We start from the raw sequence: 13,523 nt of genomic DNA, 5'->3' as shown, positions 1-13,523 counted from the left end.
CAAGTGATTCATCTTGTCTATCTGTTTTTATTTTATTTTTATTTTTCAGCATTTAGTTAGTTTTTATTTTCTTAGTTTAAAAAAAAACCTTTTCTAACATTTTGATTTGATTAGACGTTGAGGATAAACCGGTACTAAAAGCTCTTGTGTCCTTGGACGACCTCGGTATCTTACCAACACTATGCTACGTCCACGATGGGTGCACTTGCCCATATGTGTGTTTAGTGTTAGTAAATATCGTGTTTTATAAATTTAAAACTTGGCTAAAAGTGTAAAAAGGGCTTAAAATATACATCTAAATTATGTTACACTACACACGCATCAAGTTTTTGGCGCCGTTGCCGGGGACACAAAGATTTTAAGAAAGTTAGGAATCAACGGCCTAATCATATTTTTATTTTTCTTTTTAATTTTTAGGATTTTCTTAGTTTTTTAGCTTCTGCAGAGCTCAGCACGGGCCGTGCCTGGTCGGACACGGGCCGTGCCCAGCGTTGTTACTGGCAGTTTTTAGTTTTCTAAGTTACAGAAGGCTGACCACGGGGCCGTGTCGGTGCAACACGGGGCCGTGTCCAACTCTCCAGTAACTGGGATCTGGAAAGCAATCACTGTAACTCCGACCACGGGCCGTGTTCACTGAGCACGGGGCCGTGGTGAACCTTCTGACCAGCATTCTTTTCTGTTTTTATTGCAGGACTTGGAACCAGACGTCACCCCTACGTAGTGTATGAGCTCCAGTTCTAATAAGGACATAAAAGAACCTCTAGAAGAACCCGAACGCTTTCTCAGATAAAGACTAAAAGCCAAGAACCAAGAGAAAGTTTCGGGGAATCCACTTCCAATGGCGGACCAACGTACCCTCATGGATTATCTACGACCCACCGTAGGTAACCTAGGCGCCGCTATCAACGCACCGAATGTTGAAGCCAATAACTTCAAACTTCGGCCGCATTTGATACAAATGCTCCAAAACTCCGCAACCTTCCATGGGCTTGCGGACAAGGATCCCCATCTACATATTACTAATTTCTTAGAAATATGTGATACCTTTCGGATCAATGGAGCATCAAATGACGCCATCCGCCTTCGAATGTTTCCTTTCTCACTAAAAGACCGAGCAAAAGCTTGGCTCAACGCCTTCCCAGCTGGATCTGTAAACACCTTGGATGAACTAGCCCAAAAATTTCTATATAAGTATTTCCCTCCCGCTAAAACGGCTAAATTAATGACTGAAATTAATACATATTCACAAGAGGACGGGGAATCCTTATATGAAACTTGGGAAAGGTTCAAGGAGCTATTGCGAAAGTGTCCACATCACGGTCTTGCGATATGGCAACAAGTATCCACTTTCTATAATGGGTTGTTGCCACACACAAGGCAGACACTTGATTCTAGCTCCGGGGGACTTTTAGGTAATCGCCGCCCGCCTGAAATAAATAACCAAATTGAGGAAATTGCTCAAACCAATTTTCAGTGGCACACTCCCCGAGGCAATAAATCTATTGCCCCGGGCGCCCATAAGGTTGATGAAAGCACTTCTTTACAAGCCCAAATCGAGGCTCTTTCTTCAAAAATAAAAAAATTGGAAATGATAAAAACAGTCTCGGTTATGGCTTGTGAAGGGTGTGGTGGGCCACATGAAAATTGGAGTTGTATGAAAGAAACAGACGATCAACAAGAGTCGGTAAGCTACATTGAAAATAGACCTAGGACGTCGGGTCCTCCAACGGGCACTTACAACCAAGGATGGCGAAACCACCCTAACCTTGGTTGGAGAGAGCCCGGCAATAGTAGTAACCAACAAACCCAATGAACAAACTTTCAACAACCAAGAAATGAGTCACAAAATTTCACTCAACAACAAAGTGGACGAGAAAGGCTTGAAGATACTGTATCTCGCCTCATCTCCGACACTGAAAAGAAAAACTCGGAAAGGTTTCTACAATTAGAATCAAATTTTAGAAACCAATAACCTAGTATTCAAAACATAGAAAAACAATTAAATCAACTAGCTCAAAATTTTTCCGAGAGACCACAAGGTGCGTTACCAAGCAATACCGAAACAAACCCAAAAGCGCAAGTTCATCTCATCATATTACGAAACCGCACTGTGGGGCCTGCGGAAGCACCACCGCCGACAGAAGAGACTATACCCCCGCCTCTGCAGGAGAAGAACTCCCCTCCATCATCAGAGCCTACCAAGGCTCCTCGAGTTCCGTACCCCGGTAGGTTAATTCGTCAAAAAACCAATGAGCAATTCGCAAAATTCGAAAGTCTATTAAAACAATTGCATGTCAATATTCCTTTTATTGATGTCCTAACCCAAATGCCCAAATACTCTAAGTTCATGAGGGACTTCCTCACTCATAAAAAGAAAATTGAAACTTTGCAATTAGTTAACTTAGGCGAAGAATGCTCTGCCCTCGTACTCAACAAGCTTCCCCAAAAGAGAATCGATCCTGGAAGCTTCACGATTCCCTGCTCGATCGGGGACTCCCCCGTTCGTAATGCACTAGCCGACCTTGGGGCTAGCATTAACCTCATGCCTTCATCAATGTTTAAAAGACTCGGCTTAGGAACAACGAGTCCTACAAAAATGAGCATACAACTTGCTGATCGATCCGTCAAATTCCCGCAAGGTGTCATCGAAAATGTCCTAGTAAAAGTAAACAAATTTGTCTATCCGGCCGATTTTGTCATACTCGATATGGAAGAAGACACCAAAGTCCCCCTCATACTAGGGAGACCATTTCTCGCCACCGCATGTCACACCCCCAAAATCCACATGTGGAACACCACCGCTTGGAGGCGTGACTGACCAGGATCCAGCCACCAATTATACTGAGCAACATAAGTAATACTCACCAACCACAAGGTTAGCAAATATCATAGTTAAAGTCCAAAAGTTTATAAGGTTAAATAGTAGTTCAGATAAGTAGCGGAAGCATAGACAAAATAGTTTAAAACAAGATCTTAATTCAAGTTTGTTTGGAACCCAACACACGGGTTAGACGACCACTACACATCAGCAAGTAGCAAGCTCCTGAGTCACTGGGTACCTGCAAAGCATGCAGTAGAGTGTCAACAAAAATGTTGGCGAGTTCACGAGTTGTCCAGTTTTTAATTACCAAAAACTTATTTCACCAGTTAATTTACCCGTTTATACATGCCATGGGGAGCTACCCCATAAGTAAGCGACTAATCTGTTTTTCCAATACCGAATATTTCATGTAACCGTACGTTTCCGTAAAGTGCCCCGTTTGTCAATGTTCTATCATCATTGACGGATTTTCCAGAGTCTATCAGTTCACTCCCGATCCCATACACGGGCACGGTGTGAGGCTGGTAAGACCTAAATAGCGCTATCAACTAATAACCCGTTCGCCTGGCCCCGGCGACTAATCGGTATTAAGTAGTAGGGACTTAAGTGATAGAGTTTCATTTAGTGTTGCTCGTTGCATTCCGTATAAACAGTAATTAACTAAGAGTTCCCAAAAACAAGGGAAGAAAAGTAAGTTTGTATCCCTCACAAGGGGATAGTGTTGTTTTAGTTCCGTTTCCAAATCCACCGGGAACGCATGCTTTAAGTTGTGAACTCACCTTGGGTTGCTCGGCAGATTAGCTTACTTGGTCAAACTTGTTGGTCACCACGTCCTAGCATGGTTACCAGCATAGGTCAGGTTTGGGGGTACAAGTAATCACGTATATCCTACTAGAATCTAACACATAGAATGCATACAGTTACATGTTGAGTTATTGGGCCTGCTCTACAATTGGATCAGTCAACAGTAACAATTAACACACAGTTCAGTTAAACAAGCAGCCCAACAAATCACGTTGTGGCCCAATAACTAAAGTGAGCAGCCCATTCGAGACATGGTGGTCTCGACTCGAGAACATGCGGTCTCGAGTCGCAACCAGGAGGTCTCGGCTTGTAATGGTTGGTCTCGAGTGGTGCAGGCATGACTCGCAACCTCAGAGGTTTCGAGTCCCGTCTCGAGTTGTCACGGTGTGGTCTCGAGTCGAGACCTTGACAGTCTCGAGTCCCTGAAGTCCGTTTTGAAGTTGCTTGGCCCAGGTCTCGAGTCGCAACCGTTGCGGTCTCGAGTTGTAGCTCCGTGGTCTCGAGTCGCAACCGTTGGTCTCGAGTCGTTTACCTGCTGATTCTGATGCATCTGCCCGAAATGTACTATGCAACCGAATTCTGATTTCATGCCATTATGTACTATCCAATAAGGTTTTACAAACATGTTCCCTTGTCTAACACTTAACCAAAATGGATCAAACAACCAGTTTTTCAAATATTTGTAACAATATTCAAACACATTCAACACATATTCATCATATGTTCATCATTTTAGGGTTTTTCATAACTTTATTATTCAATCAACACATTCACTATGATTCACCGATTTATTCACGTGGACATAGAAGCAAATCAATAAACCTTTAACACACCCAAACATGCATTTCACAAGCAACAATCATGTAGCATTTGTTCTAAACACTATGACCTATAATAACAACATAAATCGGATGATCATAAACACCCTACACCATCAATCATTCATTATTCAAATCTCAAGAGCTCACACATATCATTCATCATTTCAATCATTCAAAGCAAATAGCACTATTATACACATAAACACCTAGTGAAAGTCAAAGATGCTAACCGGTTGATGAAAAGGTACCGAGTTAAGGGAGAAGGTGAGAAAATGAGGTGTCCGGGTGATGATGATGAGCTTGACCGAGATTCCTTGTTGTTTCCGGTTGAATCCGAGAGAAAGGAGAGGATGTCTTGTAGTTCTAGGGTTTTGGTGAGGGAGAGAGTGTGTGAGAGTGTAAGGGAGAAGGTGGATGAGGGGTTTTATACCCGGTTTGGGTGGTGCACCCTACAAGAGTTTTGAGTGGGCTAAGGGAGCTTGTGGCCCAACCGGCCCAACCGTTTATTGTTTACTCGAGACCGAGAGTGGCCTCGAGTCGGGTTCGAGGTCTCGATTCGCTATTATACACATACATATATATATATATATATAATTCACATACTTAATACAAGGATCACATAACTCGTCAAGATAATTCACGAACTTTCATTTAATAATATAAGTACACCAAAGACTAATACAAGAAGGTTGCTCCGGAAAACCCGAAGTGTCACATTATCCCCAAGTTTTAAGAACTTTCGTCCCGAAAGTTAAGGCAGCCACTGACAAGCTAGTACGTGTGAGTGTGTTTCAACGGGGTGTCACATCATCCCCCCGTTAGTTTGGAATTTCGTCCTGAAATTCGGTTGTAGCTTCAGTGCTGGGGGTTTCGTTTGGGAACAACTGGGGATACTTGCACTTCATCTGGTCTTCCCGCTCCCAGGTAAACTCTGGGCCACGTCGCGAGTTCCAACGAACTCGCACGAGAGGTATCTGGCTACGTTTGAGGGTTTTGATCTCGCGATCCGTGATCTCAATCGGTTCCTCAGTAAAGTGTAGCTGTTCTTCAATAGTGAGTTCCTTGAAGGGGATTATGAGTGTTTCATCTGACAGACACTTCTTCAGATTAGACACGTGGAAAACATTGTGCACCGCACTCAGCTCTTCAGGCAGATTCAATCTATAAGCGACCTTACCGATCCTCTCGGTAATTTCGAGTGGTCCAACATATCGCGGATTCAGCTTGCCCCGTTTACCAAAACGAACCACACCCTTCCAGGGTGAGATTTTAAGTAGAACCCAGTCCCCGACCTGGAATTCTAGCGGTTTCCTACGCCTATCAGCGTAACTTTTCTGACGGTCACGAGCTGCCGCCATGCGTTGTCTGATCTGGGCAATCTTCTCCGTTGTGTCTACCACCAGTTCTGGGCCTGTGACCTGGCTGTCACCAACTTCCGCCCAGCAAAGAGGTGATCGGCATTTACGACCGTACAATGCCTCGAAGGGTGCTGCCTGAATGCTGGTGTGGTAGCTGTTATTGTAGGAGAATTCCACTAGCGGTAGATGCTTCTCCCAATTCTTGCCAAAATCGATCACACATGCTCTAAGCATGTCTTTCAGGGTTTGTGCATAGCTTGCCACAACTCCGAAGTAAAACGAGCGTCTCGGTCGGAAATAATGGAGGTTGGCACCCCGTGTCTCGAGACTACTTCCTTTAAGTGTGCAGACTTGGTCAATCGATCTACTATCACCCAAATAGTGTCGTTCCCGCGTTGGGATCTAGGTAGGCCAGTGACGAAATCCATGGAAATTTGCTCCCATTTCCACTTCGGGATTTCTGGTTGTTGGAGTAGGCCTGCTGGTTTCTGGTACTCTGTCTTGACTCTTGCGCAAGTCAAACATTTGCTGACATATGTCGCTATGTGGGCTTTCATGCCAGGCCACCAATATGTAGTCCTTAAGTCGTGGTACATCTTATCCGAACCAGGATGTACTGAATAACGGGACTTATGGGCTTCGTCCATCACGAGTTCACGTAGATCTCCATAGAGTGGGACCCAAATGCGCCCTGTTACATAGTAAGCGCCGTCTTCTTTTTGTTCTAATCGCTGCCTCGATCCTCGCAGGGACTCAGCCCTGATGTTTTCCGGTTTCAGAGCTTCAACCTGAGCATTTCGAATCTGAATAGGGAGGTTAGACTGGATGGTAAGTTGTAGCGCTCGCACGCGCTTGGGCGTAGTGTCTTTTCGGCTGAGGGCGTCTGCCACGACATTGGCCTTGCCCGGATGGTACTTGATGGCGCATTCATAATCATTCAAGAGTTCGACCCATCGACGTTGTCGCATACTTAATTCCTTTTGCTTGAAAATATGCTCGAGACTCCTGTGATCGGTGTAAATAGTGCACTTGGTACCGTACAGGTAATGTCTCCATATCTTAAGCGCAAAAACCACTGCTCCCAGTTCCAAGTCGTGCGTAGTGTAGTTCCTTTCATGAGTCTTAAGTTGTCGAGAAGCGTAAGCAATAACTTTCTCGCGTTGCATCAGCACGCAACCAAGCCCATGGATAGACGCATCGCAGTAAACCACGAAATCGTCGGTACCTTCAGGTAACGAGAGAATAGGAGCACTACAGAGGTTATCCTTTAGCTTTTGAAAAGCGGACTCCTGAGCTTTATTCCACTTGTAAGCAATACCCTTCTAGGTGAGTGTCGTGAGGGGTTGAGCAATCTTCGAGAATCCCTTGATGAATCTGCGATAGTATCCGGCCAATCCCAAGAATTGACGAACTTCGGTCGGAGTCTTAGGTGTAGGCCAATTCTTTATAGAGTCGATCTTAGCTGGGTCGACATGAATCCCGTCCTTATTGACCACGTGCCCAAGGAAATGGACTTCTCGAAGCCAGAAGTCGCATTTTGAGAACTTGGCGTATAGTTGCTCATTGCAAAGGAGTTCGAGGATAAGGCGTAGGTGCTGTTCATGCTCTTCTTGACTCTTCGAGTAGATCAGGATGTCGTCGATAAACACAATCACGAATTTATCGAGGTAGGGCTTGCACACTCGGTTCATGAGGTCCATGAAAACCGCAGGCGCGTTAGTCATTCCAAAGGGCATGACAAGGAATTCGTAATGACCATAACGGGTTCTGAATGCGGTTTTGGAGATGTCTTCATTACGGACTCTTAGCTGATGATAGCCTGATCACAGATCAATCTTAGAGTAGTAGCTCGATCCCCGCAACTGATCGAATAGGTCGTCGATAAGCGGGAGAGGGTAGCGATTCTTGATGGTAACTTTGTTTAGTTCACGATAGTCGATGCACATTCGGAATGTGCCATCCTTCTTCTTAACAAAGAGCACTGGTGCTCCCCAGGGCGACGAACTAGGACGGATAAATCCTTTATCCAATAGTTCCTGTAGTTGTGTAGAGAGTTCCTTTAGTTCTGCGGGGGCTAGTCGATAAGGTGCACGAGCTATGGGCGTTGCTCCGGGAGCTAGCTCGATTTGGAATTCGACCTGACGGTGGGGAGGGAGTCCAGGTAGTTCCTCAGGAAACACCTAGGGGTAGTCGCGTACCACTGGAAAATCTCCAACCCTCTTTTCCTTCTCCTGTGTGTTGGTGACAAGTGCTAAGAGAGCGGTGTGCCCCTTTCGTAAACATTTCTGGGCTTTCAAGAACGAGATGATGCCTGTGACTTCTCCGCCTTTGTCACCTTGCACGATGAGGGGTTTGCCAGAACGGTGGGGAATGCGAACCATTTTCTCTTGACAGAGGATTTCCGCGCGATGTTTGGATAACCAATCCATACCGATAACGACGTCGAAGCTTCCAAGAGCAATAGGGAAAAGATCGATGCTATAGGTCTGACCAGACAATACTAGTTTGCAGTCGTTGATAACATGTGAGGCCTCGATGTTTCCACCATTAGCTAGCTCGACGATATGTTTAGAACTTAGTAATGAAGGCGGGTGCTTAAGCTTCTTACTAGGGACACATAACTAGCATCGGCTCCAGAATCAAATAATACAGAAACATAACGACCATCGAGTAGGAACTTACCCGCCACGACGTTGGGGTCATTCCTTGCTTCTCCAACTCCAATCACAAAAGCCCTTCCTCTTGCACCATTCCCAACATTATTTTGATCGTTGTTTCCTGCTCCCTGGTTGTTGTTGCGGTTCTGGTTTAGTTCAGGGCAATCCCTTCGCATGTGCCCCGTTGCTCCACATTTGTAGCACCCACGGTTATTTCCTTGCTGCTGCTGTTGTTGTGGTTGTTGCTGATTCTGCCTGGCTGGGAACTGACTCCTACAGTCTTTGGCTTCATTCCCCATCTTGTTGCATCGTTGACACTGACTTTTGCCACATGGCCCGCTGTGATGTCGGTTACACTTGTTACACTTGCGGTGGTTCCCTCGATAGCCACTCTGTTGCTGCGGGCCCTTGTTGTTTTCAGTTTTCCTTTGCTGAGTCGGGGCCTGAGTGGGGTTAGCATCCTTGCTTTGGTTTCCTTCCCACTTACGCTTGTTATCACCAGAAGTTCCATCAGTGGCGCTGATCCTTTTGGGCAACTTGCCCTGTTCCACAGCCTGATCAGTGAGTTTGTGAGCAAGACGGACGATGGGCTGAATGGTAGTGAGGTTGGCTGAGGTCACATGGCTTCGAATTTCTAGGGCCAAACCCTTGATATACAATTCGACCCTTCAATACATAGGTCGAGACATGTTTGGGCAAAGAGCAGCATAGTCGTTGGACAATTTGGTGTAGGTCTCAATCTCTGACCCAACCATCTTAAGCTCAAAGTACTCGTTCTCGAGTTTGTGGATGTCATCCCTGTGACAATATTCCTCCTTAATCATGTCCTTAAAATCCTCCCATGCAGTAGCATTAGCAGTTTCCAAACCAAACATCTGAATTTGTGCCTTCCACCAGGAAAGCGCGTTTCCTTCGAGCGTACCAGTAGCAAACTTTACCCAATTCGCAGGGGGACACTCACAGACAGCAAAGACAGCTTCGACTTTCTCAATCCAGTGCAGAAGACCTATGGCACCCTCAGTGCCATTGAATGGGAGAGGTTTGCAATCCATGAAAGTTTTGAAAGTACACACGTGTGGTTGCGCAGGTGCATGCTGACCTGCTGTGAGAAGCGAAGCGAATAGGTTTAAGGGTGAAAGACGATGCGGAGGTAGGATCTAAACATCCTAGGATAACGAGTTTACCTCCAGGGTGAGCTGCGAAAGCTGCAGCCACTGTGTTGATCAGGTTAGTGAACTGAGCCTGAGTCATGTTAACGTTTCCTCTTCCGCGTCCACTCATTGTCTTCATAACCAGAAAACATAGTATGAGTGTGATGTCGTAGTATAGCGAGAATGAGATGGAAGAGGGAGGTGTATCTATCTAACTAGGCACACTAGTACGTATAGCAGAACAGAACAAAAAGCATAAAGCAAGCACGCAAGTAGATACTAGTCCGAGCTATGAGGTCTAATGGGTCGAGTCTTGCACTTGGAGTGTAGTGTCATCATGAGTCACGGGTTATAGTCTGGTTTTTCTCTAAAAGATTTCCCCTTTTTAAAACCAAGTTCACTATAACCAATGGCTCTGATACCAATCTGTCACACCCCCAAAATCCACATGCGGAACTGATGGGATTTTAACATGTTTATCAATGGAATTTCATCCATATGAAATAAAAACGCAGCGGAAATAATGTTTAAAACATGTTACTTTTGTAAGATATAAAACCATTTATATGCAAAATCCCAAAACCCGGATCCATATATGAAGATGCATACTATCAAACATAACCATAGGGTGTTTAGAAAAACTACCTTCTTGGAGTAATGAGAATGAAACGGATGATGCTTCAAGAATGGTTGTCTTCAAGAGTAGAAGACCTCAAGCTTGTATACCCCAAGCTTCCAACAAACACCACAAGATTAGCTAGGATTTAACACACTTGATCAAAACCGAAAACCTTGAGAACCCCTTCTAATGGCCGATTTTGAGAGCCAAAAATAACACAAGTCTTCCACCAATTTTGTGAACTAAAAATGGTTATATAGGCATGAGAGATTATCACCTCCAATCCACCCAATCACATGCCTTCTTACACATGCAACTGCATGAAAGGTAATTGGACCAAAATGGTCTTGGAAAGACCATCCAGTAAGAACCCATCTAACTTGTAAGAAGTGCATGTAAAATGATTGGCCCTTTTGTCTTGGGAAGGGGGGGGGGGCGGCCTAGCTTATTTTATAAAAAAAATCAATTCTTTTATAAAATTTAAGTCTTGTTTATTTTATACCTTTTATAAAATATAACATCATATGTTCACAAGACTTTATTCAACTTTTTATCATGTTATTTAACCCATTAAATAACAAGATAAAATATTCTCTCAAAATAAATTATCCATATAATTTATTAGTTTCTCAAGCGTAATTATTTAGAAAACCAATTTCTAAATATTGTAAGTGTTAATATTTATTTGTTTGATCATATCACAAATAAATAATATAAGTGTTTGTCTAGCTTGTTATTGGGTATGACTCGACTTGGATCATAACGTACTAGCCACATCGATTTAATATGTGTCTTGGGCAATACAGAGTCCAACAATCTCCCACTTGCACAAGATACATAGAAGATTGATGCAAGCAGTAAATGACGCCTAACTACGGTTTACTACCCCCAATACGTATGACTATATTTGCCATTCAATAACATCATCCCTTTCAAGTCCCTTACTTGAACATGATTTAGGTGAATTTATCATTTATCCTTTCGTTACAGATGTCATGTTAAATCCAGAGACATAGAGTGATCACTCTCTGTTGATTTAACTTTATCAGGCCTTAGACATCTTACTCTCAACGAATAAGAGGAACAAATCCCTTCTTGACTACATACGTCTCTCACAACCACCTTGTACCACACCTGAGCTCAGCCTTATGTACTGTCATATTACTGACAGCGAAGAAATGAGTCAAGGCATAATATTTGGTGAATATCAAGACCCAATATGTATCTCAGGTCAGAGGATACTATGATATTCGCCATAACTCAAAATTTACTTATGATCAATCACAAATGATTCCATGCAGTAATATTTGAGAGCGAGTCAGTCCAATATTTGTATCCCACAAATATCTATGAACTTTGGCAGCAACACTTTGCTCTATATTCATTCTAAATGAATATCCACCAATCCAAGTTCATAATAGTCTTACATTCATATTTGTTCCCACAATTATGATTGACTACGGACATTTAGAATAATTAAGTTATTCACGGATTTAAACATGCTAATATGAAACGTAACTCAAAATACCATAAATGAGTTAAAATAACAATTGTTTCAATATCCAAATACAAAATTTGTTCAAATCCAATCACTAGAATATCGAAGTCCTAAGGAACGTGTGTGACCTTCATGTTTTCCTCTGTCAAGGAGCTTCGTGAGTGGATCCGCAATGTTTTGATCGGTGTGAACTTGGCGGATACATATCTTTCCTTTTTCAACTTCATCCCTTATGTAGTTGAATCTCCTCTCGATATGTCTAGTCTTTTGGTGCGCACGGGGTTCCTTGATTTGAGCAATCGCACCCTCGTTATCACAAAAGATCTCTAGGGGATCTTGAATGGTAGGGACCACCCCTAGGTCGGCTATAAATTTCTTCAGCCATGCAGCTTCCTGGGCTGCTAATGAAGCGGCGATGTATTCTGATTCTGTAGTGGACAATGCTACCACGTCTTGTTTTGAGCTCTTCCAGGAGACTGCTCCTCCATTTAAAATGAAGACATACCCCGATTGCGATCGAGAATCACTTCGATCGGTTTGGAAACTCGCGTCCGTGTAACCCTTTACAACGAGTTCCTCCTCACCAGATCCATATATTAAGAACATATCCTTAGTCCTCCTAAGATATTTCAATATGCTTTTAACAGCCATCCAATGACTGCTACCTGGATTTTGTCGGTATCTACTTGTCATGCTCAAGGCGCATGAGACGTCCGGTCTGGTGCATATCATTGCATACATGATGGATCCTATAGCTGACGCATATGGGATTCTTTTCATTTTCTCTTGCTCATCCTTTGAGCTTGGACATTGAGATGTATTCAAAATTGTCCCCTTTTGAATAGGTACAAAACCTCTCTTAGAGTTCTCCATTTGGAACCTATTCAAGACTTTGTCAATGTATGCACTTTGGTTTAAACCTATCAAGCGCCTTGATCTATCCCTATAGACCTTTATTCCCAGAATGTAGGCTACTTCACCAAGATCCTTAATGGAAAAACAACTTCCAAGCCAAGCTTTTACACCTTCCATGGTTGGAATGTCATTCCCAAATAGTAGAATGTCATCGACATACAGTACTAAGAAAGTGATGATGCTCCCACTAGCCTTCTTATACACACAAGCTTCATCGCCGTTCTTGATGAATCCAAAATTCTTAATTTCTTCATCAAAACGGTGATTCCAACTTCTAGATGCTTGTTTCAATCCATAGATTGATTTCTTTAACTTGCATACTTTGCCAGGATGTTTTGGATCGACAAAACCTTCAGGCTGAACCATATAGACATCTTCATCAAGATATCCATTGAGAAATGCCGTTTTGACATCCAATTGCCAGATCTCATAGTCATAATATGCGGCTATGGCAAATAATATCCTAATTGACTTTAGCATCGCCACAGGCGAGAAGGTCTCATCATAATCAATCCCTTGAGTTTGAGTGAAACCTTTTGCTACAAGTCTTGCTTTGTAAGTATCCAAGTTACCATGCATATCAGTTTTCTTCTTGAAAACCCACTTACTTCCAACTACTTTAGAGTTAAGTGGTGGCACAACCAATTCCCAAACTTGGTTGTCATACATGGATTGCATCTCTATGTTCATGGCTTCAAGCCATTTGTCGCAATCGGATTTTGACATTGCATCATGGTATGTGGTTGGTTCATCTGAATCTACCACGTAGCATCCATCCATGAAAAATCCATATCTTTCAGGTGGATTGCTAATTCTACCAGATCTGCGAACATTTTGTGTATTTCGATCAACCTCTTGATCGATTTCAACAACCTCTTG

General features: G+C 43.3%; 1 non-coding gene across 1 annotated transcript; it reads right to left on the bottom strand.

The window, feature by feature from the left end:
• Positions 1-1,216: 1,216 nt before the first annotated feature.
• On the bottom strand, positions 1,217-1,323 carry LOC118489966. The gene has a single exon (XR_004887977.1). It is a non-coding gene; the product is annotated as a small nucleolar RNA R71 (small nucleolar RNA).
• Between the last annotated feature and the right edge of the window lie 12,200 nt (positions 1,324-13,523).

Source organism: Helianthus annuus, chromosome 2 (assembly GCF_002127325.2).
Source record: "Helianthus annuus cultivar XRQ/B chromosome 2, HanXRQr2.0-SUNRISE, whole genome shotgun sequence".
Classification (NCBI taxonomy): Eukaryota; Viridiplantae; Streptophyta; class Magnoliopsida; order Asterales; family Asteraceae; genus Helianthus; species Helianthus annuus.
The sequence above is the reverse complement of the archived record's forward strand: the minus strand, read 5'-3'. Positions and strand labels throughout refer to the sequence as shown.